The 25265-nt window shown below is 40.9% G+C and overlaps 1 protein-coding gene across 1 annotated transcript in view; it reads right to left on the bottom strand.

The window, feature by feature from the left end:
* COL25A1 (collagen type XXV alpha 1 chain) overlaps window positions 1-25265 on the bottom strand; it is an 898191-nt gene that overhangs the window by 607124 nt on the left and 265802 nt on the right. The window lies entirely within an intron of this gene.

Genomic DNA, 25265 nt, shown 5'->3' with positions numbered 1-25265 from the left:
GCAGTCCATGTCCCAATATCCTCTGTGTGCAGCACGCCATACAGTGAACGCATGCATGAACTGTTCTCTATCTGTCATCTTTTTTTTTCTAAGCAAGCATTTTGCAATATCTCTACTATTAAATTGACAAATTGAAAGAAAAATCGAATGCCTCTCCGTGCCAGCACATAAAAGACGTGGTGACCTCGGGCCAAGCAATTAGTATGTTACCAAACAAGGCAGGGCTCAGCATAAACATGGTTGAACTGCGGAAGGTTGTCGTGATAAAAAAGGGCACAAAGTACAAAAGAGTGCTCATCCTCCTTCGGTTGTGTCCCAGTGCCTGAAGCATAGCATTCAGTCGCAGGCCACCGATGATGCCCCTCAAACCAACAGATCTAAGAGCGCGCTTTCAAAGAGCCGCGCAGCATGACCTCCTTTTATCCGCACGCCATTACTGTGAGCTCCAAAACTTCCTTTCAAGATGGTTCCCCCCTCTGACTCTCACAGAGATCCTTTGGGCAAATTGTGGAGGGTTGCCATCTGCCAGCAATGTCGTCCACACGCCTCCCAGTTGAGACTGCAAGTCGGGCCAAGGTTTTAGCTTATGAGTTAACAGGAGGTGACAAGCATCCCAGTCCATGAATTTTTCCCTGCATGATTGATTTATCCTGCCAGACCAGATCCATGCTAATGAGGACCTGCCAGCCCTCAACACAAAAACATTGTCTGAATAATTTAGAAACTCAGAAGGTGCAGGGCCAAATTATGCAGTTCAAAAAAGCTTCTGCGTAAGCGGGTAGCAAACTAAAGGGGCCAGTAAAATTACTCAGTACCCAAGGTACTCTACAAAGAAAACCAAGGCAGTAATGGGAAAATGTAGCACATAGAACTATGTCCTACTGAAAGAACCACAGAGTAGACAACAACTGCCAATAACCATGTAATTAGTATGGAACTAGGTTTTAAGCATCAATGTAAGACAATGAAATAGAGCATCAGGCTTCAGTGAAATACACTGCAGTTATGTGGCACCGACAGGAAGTGGGTAGCAAAGAGGATGAACTACATCTTCCAAATATTTTAAAGGTATTATCAAAAGGTTGATAATAGAATATTAATGGTTACAGCAGAATGAGGACACAAACAGATCCAATAAGGCCAAACACCCATCAACCTGATTTCAGAAAGCTATTCTCCTGTCATATATGAGTGTACTCTCTCTGAATGGGCCTAAAAGGTATGAAGGAACAACTCTGGCTTTACGTACTTCAGACACAGCACTGCTTCATGCCGGAGTTTCGGGGAATGAGGCAATGAGTTGAAGCAATGCCAAATGAGAATTCTGAGTTGATGTCTTTTGTTTGGTTCACATTTTTTATATAATTTAGATTGTAATCAACTGTTTGGATTTGAGTGTCACTGATGCACTTGTTCAGGGGTTATTGATGAAATTGTAGCATTCTCATTGTGGTTGTTTTTACAAATAACGGAATATCCTTACGGTTAATACAAGGTGATATTGTGGAGGATAAACATTAATAGCCTTTGATAAAAAGCAAGAAATATTTCAAATATAACATTATTCAAACAGAAGGTAATCAGAGGTATCTTGGTGTTATCTTTACCAATTCTCTTTCTTGACCTCATGCGGACATTTCTTCTTATCATTACTCAATTTCTAAGGCTATTTGAAACTTTTTTTGTTTTATTTCTAATTCATCCATTTCGGATGGTTCAGAGAGTAGTTCATTTCCTGTGAAATGTATCTGTCTGTACTTACCCAAAAAACACCTTGAAGAAAGAGATGACTCTTTAGTTCAGTTCATCAGTTCTTCGGTAGAATTGTGTATGCAAATTAAACCAAACATAAGTTAACTGACATTTGTTTCTGCTAAACCTATAAACGCACAATCTGAAATTCTCCAGGCACGTATCAAGAACACAGTTCACAAAAGAACATTGAAAATCCCAGCAGTCGTATGTGTACATCCACAGTCTGTGCAAATTTACAACTCTCTGGAATTTGTAAAGCACTTAAGCAAACTACTAGAAATCCTTGGATTTTTGTAGATTTCCAAGCACTTTACTGCTTCCTTACCCCTTTCTGTAGTTGCAGATTGGAAAACCTTCAGTTGTGAAATAGGTAAAGTGCCGGTGTGCAGATGTTCTTTTCACCACTTTCCCTTCCCACGGACAATATTAATTCCGGTGGAGAAGTCCGTTCCTCTGTATGCTCGGTATTAAAGTACTGCTGAGGATACTTGACCATGTTAAGTTGAGTTAGTTTGTCAAAACCATTGTCAATGTTTGAGAATAGCCACAAAGTTATGAATGTGCCCATCTTTCCACCACACAAATCCGCGAGCCATGGGGTGGATATTCTGCTGTCATTGTCATTGTCATTCTCTAGGGAGCTGGAACTTCCACCAGTGAGTAACACCTATGGTCAGAACATTTTTAGCTAATTTGCCTGCTAGTAACTAATAGAGAGAGGACACTTTGTAATAATGTACTATTAGTGGATAACTTTCCAGTCACAGAGAACAAACTGCATATGTGTGCAATACTGTACGGAGCTCGCGTGGTTTGTTTTCACAATGAAAGAGAGGAATTTGAATGATGGCCAAAAGATTACAGGAATGAAGTGAGACCTCTATCGGGAAAAACATTTTATGTTTTTCAAATGCGCCGGCTGGATCTTAATCTTACAGTAATTGAAAAGGTGACTGTTTTGTCAAAACTGTAACTTTGAAGGAAGACTGATAGACGGAAGGCCAATTCGGTTTTGGTTCAACAGGCCAGACATGGGGGTGCTGAGATTAATACTTCTGAAGAATGAACTGTGGAATAAATTTCAGGTGGCCAGCTATAAAAGGCTCTGATTTCATTCATTTGCTGGCATATGGTTCATTGGTTTGGCATTGCGAAGTTGCAATGGAATTTCCTTGTGAACTTTGCGATGCTTTTTTAAAAAGGGCAAGTTTCATGAAGATAACGAAGTATGCCATTCACAAAACAAAATTGAGAAATATTCTTCCTAAGATAGTGATTGCCTGGGCAAAACAGTTTTCTGGCTGTAAATTCACCTGCTCCAACATTATTGTTCGAAATATTTTTTCACATATATGTAACTTTGGGTCATAAGAATTTGCTGCAGAAACTGATAGCTAAAATATCATCTGTCATGAATTGAAATTATTATCAAAGTGCACTTAAATTATAATGTGTTATCATCCATTCGGTTGCTAATTGGTAAATGCATAATTTTTTTGTCAATTTGCACTTTCCTAGGGAAAGCAGAATAGCATGCTGTCTTTAATCTACCCTAATTCATGCAGATTAGGTGTAAAGGTTGAATGATGTAATTGTCTTGCATTTTTACTCTCAGATAGATCATGCTATTGAAAGAATATAGGGCCAGATATACATAGCTTTTTTCAGGTCGCAAACAGCCTGATTCGCAGAATCAGGCCGCAAGCGATCGGAAAAAATGCATTTTTCTATGTACCAAACCCTAATCTGCGATTCGTTAATTTATTACCGAATCGCAAAATGGGCTACAGATTCGGTATTAGGAAGGGGCTTGTTAAGGTTGTCCCTTCCGAATAGCGACTTGCAGTGGTATGTGTGAAAGTTTTGTGATGAAAATGTGGTTGCAAAACATTGACATTTTACCACCTACTTCAACTAGATAGATGGTAACCCATTTGCAAACAGGAATGGGTCAATATGGGAACCCTTCCCGTTTGTGAATGTTTTTAAAAATGTTTTTTAAGAGCAGGCAGTGGTCCCACGTACCACTGCCTACTCTTAAAAAATAAAAAGCAAACTTTTCATTCTTGTTTTTAAAATGCATCCTGTTTTCCTTTAAAGAAAATGGGCTGCATTAAAAAAAAAAGTTGCTTTATTTAAAAGCAATCACAGACATGGTGGTCTGCTGGCCCCAGAAGGCCACCATCCCAGTCATTTTAGCAAATGCCAATAGGTCGCAAATTGAGGCCTACCTCATAAATATTACTGAAGTAGGTCAATTTGCGGCCCACTGAATCTCAAACAGTGTAAAACACACTTCACTACATAGCTGTTTGCGATTACCTAATAGCGGATCACAAACATTCGCTATTAGGTAAGGGCAAACACAAATCTATTTTCATCTGGCCCATAATCCTCTATTTTTGTCATTTGATATGAAGTGTATAAATTCAGGTGCTAGATGTCTGCTTGGCAAAGGTGTAATAAGAAAAAGGATGGAATTTCACAGCTAAGAAGCAAAGACATGCCTGAATCTGGGCATCATGCTTTGTTTATTTAGACAGTTCTCGTCTATGAGATACTCTTCCTAAAGCCACATTATTAAATATATTGCCCTAGAAGTGTGCGACCTAGAAGTCTTTTTCAGTAACTTGAATTAGAACAAAACTGTGCTACAGTGACCTTTTCCCTCCCGAAATCGAGTATCTGAACTATGATGCTAACCTTCATTTTTTTTTCTTTAGCATAAGAAAAGGAAAGGACCTCATTTCCCTTTTCAGTTTAAGTATTAAGGTTTTAAGAGGCACCCTTTTCAGCACTATCAAAAGGGTATTGGTATTCCTTGCTTGGAGCAATTGGTATTTTAAATGCTATCAAGTACAAGACTTGCTCTTGCTAATTTTTGTGAGCAAGTGAAAACCCTTTATTGCAGAATAGCGAAGGAAGATCTTTAAATAAAAACTTTTCTTTTTTCGGCACCAACTCCCCTTGTGCAGCATGCAGACCCCGTCCCAAGGTTTGAATACTCCAGACTATGTTTGAAAGGGCTGTCCTAGGCTTGGCACACAACAGGGTAGAGCAATAATGTTTAAATGATGTGTACATTCAGAATTGCCTGTTTAGGTTGTCTGACCCAGATATAGTAGACTATGTATAATGTTGTTTCTTTCTACAGCTTACATCCTCCGATTGCTTTCAATCTCAGAAAGCCTTCTCCCACTATACTCCTAAACTCCTGCATGAAAAAATTACCTTGATTTACTTGTGCTTGATTCCTCTAATTTTTTTAGAGTGATCCTCTTTTTACCTTCTATACTCTGTATGCCTCATATATCTATATCTCCTCTCATTTTTATCCCAGTCTACTGCAAACTCTCTTATTGTAATTTTGCAATTGGATGATACCTCATTTCATTGATGACAAACTCCTCTCTTTCAAACCCTATCCCTGTAATCTTCACATTACCTAACCTCCATCAGCCTATCTATCTCAGCAACCATTCACCTGAAACTGCATAGCCCCCACTAATGATCACACATTACCAATATTAATATAATCTATCACAATGTACTGGAGTAAATGCATGAAGTGTTTTTCTTGAGTGCACAAAACTAATCCCAAAAACCACTGGATTAACTGTTAACCTTGGGTTCCAGAGTAGCGTGCTACTCACTGTTAAGCACTTCAGTGCCTCGCCGAGGTAGTAAGGGCTATATAAATTCAATTACAATTATTGGCTGACATTTCTATACTCTGAGAAGTTATGTGAGGGTATCAAACTTGTAACTTCTGGATGTTTCGAAGTTTGTCAGATTATCAATTTGTTTTCTAGTGAAACATCTATGAAGCACCACTGTATTTTAGAACTGGTGAATTGTGTTTAATGGTGTTGACTGAGACATTTGTTTCAGTTGAAGTTTGAAATCAACCAGTGGAATTGGTCCTCTGTTTTCATTTGATTTATGTAGCTTTAATCCAGTAACCCATCTGGGGTACTGTGTACAGTAGGACCCATTTTAACTGGCCTGCTGAAATTTCCATTAGGTAAAGGAAAGGGCAATAGAAAATGAAATTAACTTGAATCAGTACATGCAATCAGCAAACCTGGTAGATATCTATGTATTTAGTATACTTTCTAAAGCACAACATGCCCTCTTGAGGCCAGGTGAATGATGGCAAATGAAAGGACTAACCTAAGTATGTAAAAACATGGAGCGTGGGGAATATATGTCAAGGTGGGAGAATGTGTATTTTTTCAGCACTAACAGAAAAAGAAAGAAAACACAATTGTAGAGATAGTTGAGATAGATGTAGCCTCATACAGAAAGTCTGGGAGTGACTGCAAGGTCTAGATGGGAAGGGGAGTATTGTGTGTCCCAACAAATTAAATGATTACAGAGTAATTGGCCATTGATCAAAATCTAGCTGTGCACGACCTCAAATGGAAGAGGCTATGGAACACTCCAGACACTCCACATAGTTGAATATCACCAGTAAGCATTCCTACCATCACCTTCTGTGTGTACCGCCCTATATACAAAGTGTATGCCCAGATATGAGTCCCATTCTCACTGCGCATGTGGAACCAAGCTACAACCAACAGACGAGCCCCCATCAGGGTGAATCTGGCCTTGGGTTGCTTGTGTTCTGGTTCAGGGAGGCCCTGGCCGAGTAGTTCAGGATGGACTGTTCCTACTGGAACGGTGTCAAGACTGATTTGCATATTACTAGGACCAAACTGAAGTGGCAGGTGGACAAAATAATGATGCGTTGGAATGCTACACTGAGTGATTGCCAGTGTTCGACTTATTACTAACATTCCGTCCATCTCCTTTTGTGTGTGTGTTTGATAAATCGCCATACATGTAACAGTGCAAGATTTGAAGATATACACACACTGCCCTACAACTGATCTCATTAGTACAGGACTCTCAACATAAATCCATGGCAGCAAAAATATGCAACTATATGGAAATGTAGGCCCTCAATGGCACCTGCTTACACTAGCTAACTACCACACACTTACATCTTCTGGGTAAAGGGCACACATACCACCCAGAAGGACTGTAAACCTGTTTTACTACTACCTTTGGCCTCACACGTAGCACTCACAAAAAGTTGATTTAGACACATTCACCCAACATAATCACAGTCTCACAAATCACAGAAAACCAAGTCAGACTCTGGTGTGTCTTGGAAACGCTGGAACCAATTACAGCAAGCTATCCGTGGACTGTTGAACAGCACTGCCTTGCTCTACTAATGGCAGCCGGTGCGCAAGGTAAGTGACAAACCAGTGGCTTAATGCAAATGATGGTACCCCGTGCAGAATGTGGTGAAGCACCCCTGAGTCTCCCTCAGCACACTAATATTCATTGACCTTGGCCTGCCTGGGCCCCCCTTGAATATTGGGGGGGCACCCTGGAGGGTTCTGGGCCCACTGTGCCACAGGGGTTGCAGGGCCATGCGTTTCGCCCCAGTAACAAGCAACATAAATATCAACCACATTGTGGCGGAGGAGCGTCACCCCCCTCGTGCTAACAGCCGTAAACATGGAAAATAAAACGTTAATAAACCAGGTTTATTATCGGTTTTTTCTTCAAGCAGCCGAGTTTTGGGGACGGTGATACCTTGTGGTGGGGAGGAAGTGGAGGGTAGGCACAAGACGAAGTGTTTCTCACTGGTGTCAGTGCGCATGACGGTTTGGCTGGCCGTCTCGCATGAGAGCAGCGTCAGATTGGCCGCAGTGGAGTCTGGGAGCCGGCAGAGGAGAGGAGCTTAGAAGAGCTTGATGCCGCTATCCGGCGAAGTGACAGGTAAGTTGTTTTTTTGTTGTTTATTTGTGTTTTCCATCAGTCCTTCTACCCGCCTTCCCCCTCGCTCCGCCACTCTTTCGAGATACCAGCTGCTACTGATTAACCAGTTGGCAAAAAGAAGGCAGCAAACTGCTACTTTAGTGGGGGGGAAAAAACAGGTAGAATGGGTCAGAATTTGTATTGCAAATCTATTTAAATAAGATTAATACATAAACTTCCGGGCTCTTAGTTTATGATGGAGCAGGGCATTTCACTGTGGACAATACAGCGTGCTGGTAGGGAAGAGCGAGGAAGAGGAGTACACTGTAAATTGAGGACAGTGTTTGAATCATACTAATGAAATGTGTGCGCTTTATAAATAGAACACAATATAGAATGACTGATGCAAGGAAAGTGCACGAGGCAGCAAGCGAAAGGGGGCCCTCCTCTCTCCTCTTGTGCAGTGGTTGTACTGACAGAAATGAGAGTGCTATGAAACAAATCAGTTAAAATGGTGCTTTTGTCAAAATACAGTTAGGAGGAGACTTAGAATTGCCAAGGATTGTAATTCACACAGGAATACTGTTAGGGGTTTGTTATTGGTATTGGACAATTGGTAATAATCTCATTTAAAACACAAACCATGTGTAAATCTGCTATGACCCCACACTGGACCGATAACACTACCGTTTGTGAACACCGTTATCTTTCCCGTCACCATCCCTCCACATTTACAACACACATGTATCAATTCTGGGACCTCTGATTTTCCTAATGCTCCTCTTTCTGTTCCTACATTTACTTGAACTTCTTTCTTTAGCCTGCTCTTGTTTTTCAGTTCCGTTTAGTGGTTTCGAAGTGCCTTACGACTAGAAAAAGACATATTACTTCACTTTAAAAGCCATCCCCGCTGAAGCAAAGAGAACAGGCCGATCTCCTCACCATCACCCAGGGTTCCACAGCAGACAGCATTCTGAAATATTGAACGTGGAATTTTTCCAATTGCTTTGAGAGGCGCCGCTACACAAGACGTAAAACATAAGGTGGAATTACAAGTTCCGTGAAGGGATAAAAAGCGTTTACAGCCTGGAGTGAAATAGCCTTTGAGAAGCATTAGCTCCATGGGCGTCAGTTCACCAAAATGCCAGGAGTAGCAGAAGTGACATCACGCACCATTTGACTTTTACTTTGACTCACATTTGCATGCTTACACATACTCACACATTCATACACTATTTCTCACATAAACACGCTCTCACCAGCAAGCACAGAGGTGTTTCCTCCACTAGGGCGGAGGGGCAGAAGCAGAAACATAAAAGGGTGATATATTACAATTTTATGTTTGGTTGCAGGAGAGCGGGCGGGTGGGCAGGGCTACTCTGAGAGCAGGGCAGGGTAGGAGTGGTGTGCCTGCCCACTCCTGAGTGCGCAAAGTCTGTTTGCTCAGCGCCCTGGGGCGCCCAAACCAGTCATGCACACTCTGCCCTTCTCCATGCAGGCTGCAATGCAGCCTACATGGAGAAAATGGCCTCTCCATGAGCGACCGGCTGGGCGGCAGCCCGACCAATCACAACGCTGCTTGGCTTAGGGGAGGGAGGGAGCCTGGCTGCCTGCTTCTGCTTTCTGTTCCTGGAGAGCAGAGAGGACGCGGGATCCGGCCGGCGGGAAGGTAAGTTTAATTACAAAATTGAAAAAAATTAAATTAATCCCCCCAGCGTGAACCCCCTCCCCGCGCGACCCCCCTCCCGTGCAACACCCCTCCCCGCACAGCCCCCACAACTGCGAGCCATACGGGCCGCGACTGGGCAAGCACGCATACAACATACATTTAAAAACATTCTTATTTAACTTAGCTGACAAATAGTGCCATATTCCAGCTGATTTACTCCATTTTTATTACACTAATAGTGAATACTATTCATTATTAGTGTAATAAAAAACGGACAGAAAACTAGGGAAGTGGAGCCCTAACCAACCTCCATCAGGACGACCTGCCTCTGTGTTCCAGGCACTCATTTTGCCACCTCTGAGGTCAGGGGTAGCAAAGGTAGCGCTAGGGGGTCACAAGGGGCAAGCCAGGAGTCACAGCTGCGACCCTTGGTGACCCGTTAATGACATCCATGATCAGCTCTACAACAGTAGGCAGAGCAAACAAATACAGTGAAGGCAAAAACCGAAACACGGGATATTTAAAAGCACAAGGAAAGTATTTCACTTGCCACACATGGCAAGCATGCCAACTTATTAATGAGCGGAATAATAATATGGAAGATAGAGTTTTGTATAGTGCCCGGCTCACACTGCACTGCTTGATTCGTTTTGCAAATGTAGTCTGCAAATTATATGTAAATCATGGCAATGGGTGCTCAACCCGCTGAGTTAATGTGTATTTTTTCGAAACGACTGTAACACTACAACAGCCATAAGAAGCTCTACTTGCATTTATTAGCAGTTGGCCAGAAGAAGTGTGTGGTGGGTTTTAGCAAATGATCTGTGCGCCCTTTCAACACCAAACACCAGTTGGGCAAGTTCGACAAGAACACTAAAAGAATAAACAAAATAAAATAAAAGATCAAAACAAATTTGGCAATCTTCATAAGCTTTTTTTCATTCATCATCTTAATTGGTTTGTGATACTTTGCCCTCCCCATTATCACTTTAATTAGGTTTAAAAAAACGGTGTGGGCTGGGAATGTTGAAGCCAGAATATCGGGGTGTCACAAATATTGTGAAAATAATTATAATATTGTGGTCCAAAATATCGAACAAAAGTTTTGTATATATTTTTGCACCTTAATCCACATATATGTACTTTGCTTATATTTATATCTCCAAGGTACCTAGAGGAGGAGGATTTCTGCTGTGGGGTGTACTATGCGAAAGGAGGCGCGGAGACAAGTAATATTAAAGGAGACAACAACTAAAAGTGGAAACTGTCTGGGGAAGATACTTCCTGCAAATACCGGTTACAATAGGTGAATTTGAGGGAACCTGTATTTGAGGTTTCATTTTGGAATGCTCTCCTAGAAATGGGTTTCATTGGGCTGTTGTTATGGGATGATACTGTCCAACGCGGGCCAAGAGGTTGCATTTTTACCAATCTCTCTGTAAAACGTTTGTCGTTCATTGCATTGATTGCGCGCGCAGCACTTTAAATTTCAATATAGAATTATTGAAGAGAATTAAAGGAACATAGATGAGGAGTTAAGAATAGTAAACCCATGCCACCCTCTGTGCCTTTACCGTTCCGATATTTCGCCCCTCAGTATTCTGGTCACAATATTGAGACCCATCGATATTCTGGTTTTGATACTCCCTACCACAATCAAAAAAATCCTTCATTTTCTTCCCCACTATTCAGCCAATCATTCTCTATCAACCATCACATTTGGATTTCAGCAAGTATGGGCTGGCTTCTTGATTTGGGAATACCTCTAGAAGCTATCAAACTGCCCTTGCCGTAGATTAACCATGGAGTTGCAGTGGAACATGTCAATAATTGAATTTCAAATGTGCTTTGCTCTTGTTGTGCTCGGACACTACACAAAGGTTATTTTGCAGGTGTTATTATGCTTCTTCGTCTAGGTTTTTGCTGCCCAATACAGAAGTTTGCTATGGCAATTTCTTTCTTCCCAGAGTGGACATTTTCCCTGCATCAATGATGGGGTTTTCTCACTGGCTTGATGTCTGTGTCATATCCTCACAGCTTTCTGTATGTAGTGAACTGTTCATGACTGTCATTGTGGTCGTTCTTCCTTCTCTGCTCGCTGCTGTGGTCAAGGTGTGGAAATTTTGAAGGATTTAAGTTTGAATACAATGTGCAGCAAGCATAAAAACTAAATTGCTTCTATATGCTATGACAGTGATGAAACATAGTGCCAGAAGAGCGAAACAAGCACTTGGATTACAGATCTTCAAGGCATATTAAAATTCAACAGGGGCATGCCACCAAGTTATCATTGCATACTGGGCTAGCTGTCCTTTTGACTTTGTTCATTGTTGACCAGATGTAGTGTCATTGGCACTACTTAAAGGCCTGTTGCTGCTCTGGACCGTCATCTGTTTCTTGCTTGGGCCATCCTGGGAGCCCTATGATGCGTGTGTCTCAGTGTTCCTGTCTGTATCCGGGAGGACCTTCACTTGCTGCACTTTTGCTTAGGATGGGGTGAAGCTCCTGAGCTCTCTGTCTTAAGCATTTTGATTCCCCCTTGCATTCCACTTTCATGTATGCTCCTGTAAGTGTACCTTGGGAACGCTGCCTACTGTTTGATGCTGTTTTTTCAGCATTTAAATCCTATGGATTTTCTGTCCCTGTCGTTGGTGAGTTTTTCTGTTCCTGAAGAGATTTTCTCACTTTGTTTTAATTCGATAACTCAGATATTCTGACTTGCAATACACAAAACATAGGTGGGAACATTTCAATTCTTTTTTCACATAATTCTATTTTTCATATATGAATATATGACTTTTCCTTTCCTTCCAAATGATCTAGCCAAACACCACAATACAGATCGAACATATATGAAAGACCACGATTACATGTAATTCATATATGCATAAGCATTTGTCTATACTGCTCCAAAGTATGTTTGGACCACCATACAGCATTGCCTTTCATCACATTTCTTACATCTCAGCACATCACCCAAATTACTAAACGTACCTATGTCCCATCAGTGATGTAGTAAGAACTCCAGTGCCCCTAATGCAAGCAAGGAAATGAACTCCCATGCCCTTGTTTGGTTGCTTTCCCCTCCACTGCTGAAGGAAGCAACCATTATTGATAACTACACCCCTGTGTCCCTTCAATATCTCTCAAAATACTTTAGCAGACAAAAGGAAATCTGATTTTATTGAGAACCGGAGGTCACCAGCAAACTTCTTCTGAAAATGTCATTACATTATTAGTATATGTAATAAAAATAGTAAAACAGAAGTATTCAGCTATATACGTGCAAACCTACACAGCAGCGGATCAATGATTCGTCTTTAAAAAATGTGGTGTCGTGAGATGGGGTTGTCGTGAAGAGCTGCATTTAGAACAGGGAGAACAGCATGCCACGGTGTCATGCAAATCAGTCATATAGAATTATAAATATAACACATTTAAAAGCTGGAAATATTTTCAAAACAAAGATATCTGACATGGGATATATAGTAATGAATATGTGCATAAACAATAGAGGACAAGTGCTGATAAGGATGCGAGGCTGCTATGCACGAATACATAGCAGATGACCTTGTGTAAACAATACAATGATAGAATTGTAAAGTAGATGCCCAACTGGTTTATTCAGACAAAAAAAAGAAGATGAAGAAATATCTGTTGAAGTCTATATTTTCCTGACCGGTACTAAGGCAAAAGTTGAGAAGGACAATGAGTTCTGAATCCTTTTGTCATGACTAATCTTGGCAGACAGTGTCACGTCAAGTGAAATATTACAAGATAATTCCAAAAAACAGTGCAAATATCTTAAACATGAATTGGCAACAACACATGACTGTAAGAAAAGGAAACTAAAACGATACAGATCTAAAGGTCAGAATAAATCTCGCTTATGAAAACCTTTATCAATATTTTTCATATAAAAAATGGTGGTCATGATTTTTTATTAGAAATATGTATGGCATGTGAATGTTAAATAACTATCTACTCATATAGTTGTTTGAATTGCTGTACAATTAAATCTAGAAGTAAAGCATGTTTAAAATATGAAAATAGTGTAAATTGTATCATACAGATCTTTTTCACCTCTCTGGAGGAAATTACATGTTAAAAACACTTAAGAAATAATTTCGCAAAAAGGATGATGGCTACTATAGGTATTAACTGACAGGGACACTAGGATATCCTGTGGTCAAAGTAAGCAGTAGTAAAATCATCCAGGAAAAGTAAGGACGATTAAAGTGAAAAATAATGTTAACCAATTAAGAGTGGGCAACTTACATTTTGTCCTGATTAGAGAGCAAAATACGACAAAAAAGTTGATAGCATGAGGATGGGAAAAATCATATTGTGTAATTGTGTTCATCAAGGAATTTTATAATTAAAGTTTTTTCAAAGGAATTACTTGTTCCTCTGAGAAATTTGTTTAATTTTATTAGAGAAGGGGGCCAGGTCCCGTGCGATTTTAAAGAGGCGACTATCGTTTCATTCGTTAAAAAAGATAAGAATCCCGACGATATGAATTCGTATCGGCCCATAAGCCTTTTAAATTCTGATTATAATTTATTAATGAAGGTTTGGGCCGAGCGTCTGTTACCAGCTGCTCAGGAAGTAATCCATAAGGATCAAACTGGTTTTATTGCGGGTAGATCAATGACAGCCAATACCCAATTTTTAATACAGGCTCTAGACTATATCAATATAAATCGTATCCCTGCAATGTAATGGTCGATGCAGAAAAAGCATTCGACCTCGTAAATTGGAAAACTTTATTTATTACTTTAGCTCAATTTGGTTTTCCGTTGAATGTTGTAAGGATGCTAAATAATATTTATCAGGACGCTACAGCAAAGCTTGTAATAAATGCCAGTTGCGCAGGAACAATAAAAATTAGGCGCGGAACGAGACAAGGCTGTCCGCTCTCTCCTCTACTTTTTACCTTTTTTATTGAACCCTTGGTTTTAAAAATTCGAAACAATGCTGCTATTCATCCCCCAATTTCTGATATGCCTAATCTGAAATTATTCGCCGACGACATTATTTTATACTTGGCCCCAAATAGGAATAATTTCGAGGAGGTCTTGGGAGAATTTTCCCAGTTCGAGAGAATCGGCGGCTATAAAATCAACGCAAATAAAACAGAAGTCCTTGCTATGAATGCTGATATCGATGCATTTCCCCGTTCTTTAAAATTACAGGCATTAAGAACTGACCCTATAAGATACCTCGGGATTTATGTTTTCTCACAGTTTTCTCAATTATTTGAGTTAAATTATTTATGGATGAAGACAAAAATAAGTAAATTACTGGAGCAATGGACATTGCTCCCATTATCAATAGTAGGGCGAGTATCATTAATCAAAATGTCTATATTACCCCTATTGATTTTTTTATTTTCCAATGTTCCAATTAAAATTAATCGGGTATTTTTCAGGGAAATTGATACGCTTTTCAGACAATTTATTTGGGAGAAGAAAGCCCCCAGAGTTAAATTGAATACTTTACAGTTATCAATTGATTTGGGGGGGGGCTCGCGCTCCCACATATAAGATCATACTATGAGCTGCCCTCCTTGATTTAGTATCAGGGCTGTTAGGATCCAGCTCTTGTAGAGATACTTTTTTATTGATAAAATGCTGCTAGAAATTGGTTCGTCCACTCCAGTGTTTTTAAAAACTGCTAAACTTCCTAAGAAAACTCGATATAAAACTTTAAAAGATTACCTTTTTAGACTTCAAGCTGTCTCCAAGGAGATGAATCTGAAGGGTTTTCAATATCTGAATATAAGAGAATGTGCTAGCCTCGCTTTCCAGATACAAGCCAGCCATATCAATATTTGGGAGAATTTCGGATTAACCGAACTGAGACATTTCATAGTTCAGAATAGGCTGATTTCCTGGCAGGAAATATTGGCCAGGACAGGGACCCATCGGAAAACTAACTTTTTTGAATATCTGCGGTTAGTCTCCTGGTTCAGAAGTACCGGTGGTATAATTGACCCCCCAATCATTTGGTAGCTGCCCTTTACGGGGCAAAACTACGAGGAATAGGCAACTGGTATAAGTTGCTACATAAAACAAAAACAAAAAATCCTTCGGTGATCCAGAATCATTTGGAAAAAATAAATCGGGAGACTGACTGCAGATTATCCGAAAGGGAGTGGGAGTGGATCAGCCACTTTGGAGGCAGAGCATTGCGTGCCGCCAATTATAAGAGAATGGCATTTTTATCAAGGTGGTTGGCTTATTTAACACCTTCCACTCTAAGTAAAAGGTTTCCAGAGGTGGAAGATAAGTGCTTTCGGTGTTCTAAACCTGGGGAAGGTGGCTGGCACCATATTTTTTTTGTATGTCCCGGTCTAAGGTCTTTTTGGGAAGCCGTTTTTTCTGACATGGAGCGTGCAATCGAAAATAGAATTCCGATCGAAGCTGAGGCAGTGCTATTTGGCTACTGCAAGGGAGGGACACAATTGTCTAAATCAGAAAGAGTTTTTGTTTTTATTGCTAGTGCGGTAGCACGCTCATTAATCTTGCAAAATTGGAGATCTACAGAAGCCCCCTCTCATTTGAAATGGATTAATAAAATGAAAAGGGTAAAAAAAATTGAGGAGGCCTACGCTAGGAGGGTAGGAGCTGTAAAAAAGTTTGAGCGAAACTGGAAGTTTTTTGAAATACTGGAGAAGAGTTAATAGAAAATGAAATATTGGAAGTGATATACCCAGAAGTCTTCTCCCAACGTGGTCTCTGTATGGAAGTGAACCTCCTTTTTCATTGTCCTCTGTCAAGAATGCATTAGCACTTAATAGATATTACATTTTAAATACTGGAAGTGGTGAATTGTTTCAAAGTATGCTTTTTATCAATGTTTTTATGCCAACGAATTCCCTTTAACGTAATAGTACTGCATTTAGCTATGCCTTGCACTTGCACTTTAGTGGTTTTGAGCATTTTGTATGTTTTTTTTTTTTTTTTGGTTTCTGATCTTATAATATCTAGTCAATGCTGTTCTTGCACATGGCACATTGCACTTTCGATTAGTGCTTTTTTTCTTACACTATTGCACTTTAATACTTTATTATCTATGATATGATTGTGGAAGTGAACCTCCCTATTGATTGTTTTTCGTCAAGAATGCATTAATACTTTATAGATATTACATTTTAAATACTGAAGTGGTGAATTGTATTGATGCAGGTTTTTTTTCATTATTGTTTATTTATTTATTTCTGATGTTTGTATATTAATGAATTCCCTTTATTGCAACACTACTGCAAATATTCTAGCCTTGCATCTCCACTTTAGTGGTTTCAAGTATTTGTATCTTTGCTGCTTTGCACATGGCACATTGTACTTTCAATTAGTGCCCTTTTTGCTTCTTATTATTTCACTTTAATGTCATATTATTTATGATATGATTGTCAAATTTATTTTGTAATGTATTTTTGAACCTCTTGCTCTGAATAAAATAAATAAAAAAAGGAATTTTATAACATTCATGTTTGAGAATTCAGTCTCGGGTACGTGAAACTTTGGCTTTAGCTTGCTTTCGCTGAAACACATTTTGCTTATAAAATATTCTTACCAGGACTAAAGGAGGTGGTAGCTTTGATTGTTAGAGTTCTATAGATGTATATTAAAATATAGGATTAACAACAGCGAACATATATAATGAAAGAATACAATTTGGATGCAATCCAAAGTAACCTGAAAAAGCTAGATATGAACAACTGAGTGTAAGAATTGAATCTCCGAAATATGTTTAATTGGATAAAAATTGGTTAAAGTGTAATGAAAAGGGATTTCTAAATATACGTGTGTTTACTCTCTGAATGTGAAAATATCTTATATACAAAAACATTGCATTAAAAATTACCCTTTCCGCAGGTTTTTGAAAGTAGATCGATAGATGACACATTACACTGACATTTTTTCACGCTCGCCCATTTATTAAAAGATATTTGTACGAGGCTGTAGAGTTGATGTTGTGCAAGCCCTCGAGTCATTTCACAAAACTTTTTCTATGTCTAGGTCAAAAGTTTACAAAGACAAACTCTGAAAACTGCCTGCAATAATGGTTAGTCATTCACAGCGCCAGTTCTGCACGCAGTGGATTTAATTTATGCATGCATACATTAACCCCTTCAGTGCCCATGACGAGCTGGACTCGTCATGGGCCGCGGTGGCGCTGTGCCCATGACGAGTCCAGCTCGTCATAGACCCCGCCCGCTAATGCAACGGCCGGCACTGGGCGGGGAAAGGGGCGGGCACTGAAGGGGTTAAGCTGGCCCAGTTGATTTTCTAAACTCGTCACTGGCACTTGCACGGTCATGCCAAGAGTGTTCCTGGTGGAATCTCAGGGGGTGGTCAGGAAAATAAAATGCAAATGAGGTGAACCTCAGACAGTTCGTACTTATTGAATATTCACAAAAGAATGCACTTTCCCTGGCGCACGTGCTTGCACTTTCCAACCTATGCGCGCCTTGATTTCATTTGCTACTATTCAGACAAACGGGCTCCAGGCCTTTCTAGGCTTTGCTATTTGGAATCATCTGTACAAAGGTGGAGAAGATGTTGTTACTCAGGAATGAGTTTAATAATTCAGTCGTCACATGCATGTAATACAGAGGTATAGCGTCAACTAGTGCAGCAGGTGCAGTGGAACCAGGGCCCCGAGGGGTCAACGGAACCCTGTTATTGCTGTTTTTTTCAATTCAGACAGCAGTCAGGGGGTCCATTTCCCATCTTGCACTAGGGCCCATAACGCACTGGCTATGCTACTGATGTGATAACCTGCCCGTCTTGAACACCCCTACACTTCTTGCGTGGCACCTTCTCCGCAGTGTTCCAGGATTCCAGAGAAACACACAAGTACGCTTCCTCAGTGCTTAATTTGAGCCGGTGGTTTGCAATTAAAAGATGAGCAGCACAACAGTTGTTTATAAATTCAAAAAAAGTAATACCTGCCGCCCAAGCTTTGGGGGCATCGAACAGGCTGAAATGGCACACTTGTAGTAGTGTGATGGTTAGTACTTGTGTAGGTACTGTCATTGGCCGCGCTAGCAGGGGCAATGGGTGGTGCAAGCTGTGGTGGAAGCTCCTGACGAGGTCCCTTGAACTTATGTTTTTTTTACAAATTAAGCACTGCGCTTCCTACAGGCAGCATCATCAAGCTAAGGTTACACATCCTTGTAATGTTTTGGGTCACTGTGATATACGAACGTGGCATGACAAATCTTCTTAGCAGCTTTTGCAGTTCGTGAGCTTGGCTCAGACTGTGCGACTACCAGCCGGCAGACAGTCTCTTCCCAACATGCGCACAGACGTACTGGCAGTAGCGGTTCGCACAGGTAACGCAGTGGGGCAGCGAGGTGGGGTGGGAGCTGAGTGGGGTGGGGGGGGGTAGTGGAGTGTGACATACGACGGGAAAGTTGAGAGGAAAGAAATAAATAAATAAAAACACTGCGCTCGCAGCATCGCAGAGTCGGCGATGCTGCGAGCACAAAGTAAGTGCTTTTCTTTACTCTCAACTTTCTTGTCATATGTCACACTCCACTATCCCCCCACCCAACTCCGCCCCGCCGCCCCACAGGGTTACCTGTGCGAGCCGCCACTGTGTACTGGAATCCCGCCTGCTAATAGAAGAAACACATATGCGGCTATGTCACAGCGGCCTGTGCACACAAGATACCCTGACTGTCCCTGGCTGCACATGACAAGACTGCCGGCGCAGCCTATTCTAAGGCCCTGCTCCGATAAAAGATTGCGTAATATCTGCATCCCGGTTTTTAACATGGTCATCTGAGATCTCTTGTGCACTGTAACAATTTCAAACATTTGTCCCAGCTCATTTAGACTTGGAAAAGCGAAGTTTCATCGAGTTCACACATTTAAGAGTATAGGTGCATAGAAGTGACCGTCGCATCCCTTTTCCAATCATATTATGCGATTATTTGAGTCACAAATCTTCAATTCGGTCGGCCATCACCTATGACATCACCTAAGGCATCAAATGTGCCTGATTTTGTGCTCTAAAGCCCTTTCCACAAAGGGTCTGTTTGTTACAGTGATGTGAGGATTTTGTTTGGTTAAAACACTACTTATTCCTGTTTGGCATTAGCAGAAGCTTGGATGGCAATCCATTCCCCCGCAAGTGAGCTCACATTGATTCACATTATGCAAATGGCTTTCGCTATACTTGAACGGCAGGTGGTCCAACAGCTGAACTATCACTGGAAATGCATGACTTGCTCTGGTCTGAAAAGATGCTGTATGCAATGACCTTGTCAAACATGGACACCAGTGCACAGTGCAGTCACTGCAGGAGGTTGATGATGCTCCCTTCCATCTCCCACTTGCCTATATCTAAATTTTCCACCTGTGTCCTACACACTTGCTGCCTGACCTCTAGCCTCATTACCTGCCTGGACCTTAGTTTACATGGGTGATGTTGCCACCTTCAAGAGGACAGTAAAGTGTGCTTTATTCATCTTTGGTGTACCTCCTAGGGGTTTACTGCTTTTGCAGTTGTTCCCCTGTAGGGTTTGATGTTGTGTCATATGCCGACGATACTCAGATCTTGATCACCCTAGGTCCAGATCCTACTGAAACAAAGTCACGTTTCAAAGATTGTATGTCCAATGTTGACAGGTGGATGAGCACAAACCATCTGCAGCTAAATGGAGGCAAAACTGAGATCGTACTGTTTGGCAAGGCTCACAAGCATTGGTCCAACGACTGGTGGCATCAAAATCTTGGCCCATGTCCCACTCCAAACCAGACGGTATGGAATTTAGGAATACTATTGGACAACAAACTATCAATGAAAAATCATGTTGGTTACATCATAGGTTCCTGTTTCGGAATCATGCGTAATCTACGCAAAGTTTTCAAATGGATTCCAACGGAAGCCAGGAAACCATTAGTCCAGGGTTTGGTCATTAATCGCATGGACTATAGAAATTCCCTGCTGTCTTCAATTAATGAAGACCTCCTGTCTAGGCTTCAGATTCTACAAAACTTAGCGGCTAGGCTGGTACTCAACCTCCCGCCAATATCTCCTTCGCCCCTAATCTGAGACTTCTTCACTGGCTTCCTGTGAGGAAGCAAATCCGTTTTAAGACTCTCTGTCTAACACATAAAAGTATGTACGGAAGAGTCCCAGGGCACTGGGTAAATAAGCTAACCTGGTACCAGCCTCGCAGGACCCTGCGATCCAGTAATGAACGACTTCTCACACCTCTTAGTATTCGCACTACCAGAAACGGAGGATGGTCCTTCTCTTTCCGTGCACCAGCTCTCTGGAACAAACTACCTCTACATTTACGCACCATCACTGACCACAATTGTTTTTGCAAGAATCTAAAGACATGGCTGTTTGATAATTAACTGTCTCCCCTTACCTGAGCCGACCCTGGAATTTTGTCCGCTAGCGCCATGAGACCTTCTGGTGATTTGTGCGCTAAATAAATGCCCCTGATTTGATTTGATTAGGGAAGTAGGGAGAGCTTCATGAGCAAATATAATGTGGGCTCCGCAGCACAAAATAGCTACATCACCTATGATGACATAATACCTCATCAAGGCACTGCACCGATGGGTGCGAATCATGTAGTGGTTACCACACTTTCCTGGGGTTTTCCAGACCAATCCTTTGTCACACTCATTGGAACACTCACTGGTTCAAAATGTATGGTTTCACAGTCTAATCCAGACTGAATAGAATATGCAGTCATATGACCTTTCGGAAATTTGAGGAGCCTGATAGTGCTTGAGAATGCGTTTTTACGCAAGATTACAAATCTCCCTTCAAGCACGCCGTTGCGACCCCTATTACTGGATCTTGGCAAAAAGCCACTCGAATATCTTGCGAAGCTTCGCCCAATACTTTATTGGCGTCGGCTGTGGTGCACAGGAGAACTTAACCACTATAGGAGTGGCCTTATGGATGTTATAAAATCAGATTTGTTTCACAAAATACATTGGTTGCGGGGGATCAAATCTCTTCTTGGTAACATAGGCCTGGTCGATCTTTGGAACGACCCATTAAATGCTGTTTTCCCTACAAAGGAAAAGTTGAAAATAATATATTGGGAATGGGTATTCAAGGTAGAAACTACACAAGGCCTTTCTACCCATCTAACATGTCGTTTCCTCGACCTAAAAGTTTGTCCATCTTTAGAGAGGTATTGGGATTTAATTGAAAAAACCTCCGACCGTAAACTGTATTTCCAACTAAGGGTGGGTACTCTACCCGTTGCGGAATTTACCTCCAGATGGGGGGGTCGACACAGCAAAACTGATAAGTGCTATAGATGCGTAGATGTATGTGAAACAGTAGGACATGTACTATTTTTTTGTCCCATGTATGTAGTACCCCGAAAAATCTGGATAAAGCCTATTTGCAGATTCTTGGGCATTAGGAGATACACTATAGCTTTGCGTATCTTGTGCACAGATTCTGCTCCCCCCATTTGTATAGCTGTGGCCAAGTTTTTGGGGTGGGCTTGGTGCATACGGTCAAAAGCCCTGAGTTATGATGTAAATTGTCCTTAATACACTCACATTCAGTAGCATTTATCAGATGTAGTTAATCTCGTTTGGTAATCAAAGTAGTATGCCCCTTGAATTGCGCTAAGCTGACATAAAATCAAAATGATTTGGTTCTAGATTGGCTTAAAGCTTCTTAAGTACTGTATTCGATGGTTGTTTAGAGATTTAATTGTAATTTTAAATTTTTAGATAATTTATGAATTGTTTTATACTATGATTGTAACGTGCTTTTATGACTCATTTGTCGAATAAAGATTGATTGACCTTTATGTCACGTATTTACAACTGTTCTATACTATGTGGATTTGGAGTAAATCATGTGGGTACAAGTTATAACTTTTACGGTCTGAAGTCTGACTTACATTGCAAAAAACTTTTATGTAACAGCCACTAGTCATTAAGGTCAAGACTGCATTGAATATGATTTTGCAAACCAACATATGTACCAATAGGTGAATGCGCATTTAAATCACCATTTTTAGTGGGTCGTCATCTGACCTACCTTATTAATATACATGAGGTAGGTCGCATATTGTGATCCACTACGATTGGCTACAATCACAGGATGGTGACTTGCGTGGGTCAGCAAGCCACAATGTCTGTGATTGCTTTCCAATAAAGCAATCTTTTTTTAAATGCATCCCGTTTTCCTGCATTTAAAAAGATGAAAACTTTTACAAACATTTTTTATGCATAAGCAGTGGTCCCATAGATCACTGTCTACTCATAAAAATAGTTTTTCTAAATATTCACAAAGGGGAATGGGTCCCTTTAGGGCACCTTATTGTTTGTGAATGCCTTACCACTACATTCAACAGTTGCTAAAATATTATTATTATGTGACCAGCCATTAATACATCCCATTGCAAATCGCTGTTTGGAAGGGAAGCCCTAAACACGCCCTTTCCAAGTAGCGATTCGGTATGTAGTCACAAACTCAAATCATGATTCGGTGAAGTGCTACCAATTAGCAGTTTGGGCATGGTACAAAAGGCAGTCTTGCAAACGTAAAGGGTCAATTGCAAATTGCTGGTACATTTGGCCACAAGTCTCCTGCAATGAATGCATGTTGGTTCACAAACGGACTCCTCCCTCCTATGAGAGGGGATGCCAAATGATAGAAAGTGGCATGAGATGATGTTCAGTAGTCAGAACAAAAGGTATTGTTCTGCCTTCAAGATATGTTCCTTCTCTCATTGTTCCCCTTTGGGCTAAACCTTAGTTTGCAGAGAGATGTTGAACTTTTTTGCTCAGTTTAAAGCAAGAGAGGAGAATAACACCTTCTGCCTGTGCATAATCCCCCGTTTACTGTGTTCTTCTGTGATGTACTGATCATATTGTTTGCATTTCATTTAATTATGGCCTGTTTTAGAACTAAGTGGTAATGGAAAATCCTTTTATATCTGGAAAAAATGATAAATCCAGAGGAAAATCCACTAACCAAATTACCTCCGCCAGGCGGACGAAATGGTAGAGGAAAACATCTCAGCGGATTCTCTTGCGGGTTCAGCATTTCCCCAGGCCCTCAGTCACTATGCTGTTTTATATGAGTGCTTACATTAGCACCGAACCTCTAGGAAGATAAGCAATTAAAGCACTGCAATATTGTATGTATAATACAGTTTTGACTATAACATAACTAATAATATTAAAACAACTAAACTAAGGAATCCTCAGCCATGTACAATGAGGTTGGAAAACTGTTAACAGTCCCTGCATGGTTCTAGGGGCACTAAAAGGAATAGGTCTACAGAGCCCATCATTTGTGAACATGGAAACCCAATGTCATATGAGAAAAAGTCGGAGAAATTTGCTTAATTCACTTTCATATAATGACCCTAAAATGTCGCACAATTATGCAAAGTTTCTTTAAACTGGAATCTAGAATGTTGTGTTGATTTTAGTTTTAGCATCAAATGCCTCTAAGCCTGGGCCATTCAGGTCAGAGAAATGTTTTTGCCAGACATGTGGCTGGATGAAATTTGCAAGAAAATTATTTTTACTCTGGCCCTCACTGGCCATTATATGCCAGAATTCCCTAGAATTCTTAGCTTTGGTGGCTTCATTTGAACCTACCCAACTGGGTGTCCCAATCCATGCGTGACTTTCACTGCACCAATTTGTATTGCTTCCCCTTTGATCTGATGACATTAATATGGCACTTTTCACTGAATATTATAATTCACTTTGTGCACCCCTACAATCTTTGTTAATGGTCGGTTTCCCAGCCAGTGGGCCCACAGGGTAAAGCTGGTGGAAGCATTCTCCCACTACAGCAAAATAATTCACATGGATGGCCAGACTAGTGGAATTTTTATTTTAACCATCAAACTTTGACCCAGAGCAAGGGAGAGAAAAGCAGAAAGGGACAAAGATGGGGAAGGAGAAAGATAGGCAAACAGTGACAAACAGAGAAGGCGAGAATGAGCAAGCATTGGCAAAGACAATCGGTCTAGCAACAGGCTTTGTCAATTCATTTTTTGTTTTGGCACGGTATTTGTAAAACTTTAATGCAGGGGGAGACGCCGTGCCATTGAGAAAAAACTGAAAGTCAAAAGGGGAGAAAGAAGGAGGAAGAGAAAGTCAGGAAAACAGTGACAGAGGGTGAAAGCAGGGATAAAAAAGAACATGCAAGAATGAGATAAGGAGACAGAAAGTGCAGGATGGTGAAAGAAAGAGGCGGAAAGGAGGAATCAAAACTAGCCTATGTATTCAGATAGCAAAGTCATCATGTGTCAGAACCCTTGTACCCTAAGAACATTTTTTGGACTCTACACGTATGTTTTAAGAAGATTTGCACTATACGGGGACTACCTGGTTCTTAACCAAAACCATCCGACATTACAAACATTAGGCAGGGTGAAACTCGGACAGCTGAGCCCTAACTAACTCGGCCTGATATCTCTACACATTATTACTAGATTTCCCCATGATTGCTGTTCACTACATTTGATGAGCTTAGTCTTTTAAAAACCTCCCAAGCAATAATGAGGACAGAAGCAAAACAACAAGGGAGCGCTTTGCAGAATTAAAACCTGTAAGAGCCTACTATAGAATGTTCCGCTTTGCATTATTTATCAGTGAGCGAGCAGAAGCTGCGCTGCGCAGTCGGGAGGCTGTGCCTGCCAGTGTGTGCCTGCATATTCCATTTCTAAGCTCCATCTAACAGTGTTGTTAAAGATTATAATGAAAAATAAATATACACCAAACCATCATAAATATAGCCCACCCCACAGAAAGCAATCTTAAAAGAATTCCATTCTGTGGTCGCTTTTAGGAAACAACATTTTGTTTAGGCAGTTAATAAGGATGCATGTGTTTTCCAGCCATCTCCCATGTGTCCTTTTCTACTCCCTTGCTGTCTGTTTCCCCTGTCCTTCTTTCCCCACCTGTACTCTTCCCCCAACCCACTTGGCTCTCTCACCTGTGTGCTGCCATATCTCACCTCCTTCACTTGCTCTCTTTCACCCGTGTTCTCTCCCTTTTATTGCTTCTCCCCCACCCGCTATTTTGCTTTTCCC

Source organism: Triturus cristatus, chromosome 2_2, assembly GCF_964204655.1.
Source record: "Triturus cristatus chromosome 2_2, aTriCri1.1, whole genome shotgun sequence".
NCBI lineage: Eukaryota > Metazoa > Chordata > Amphibia > Caudata > Salamandridae > Triturus > Triturus cristatus.
Note: the sequence above shows the minus strand (reverse complement) of the source record. Positions and strands in the feature narration are given on the sequence as shown.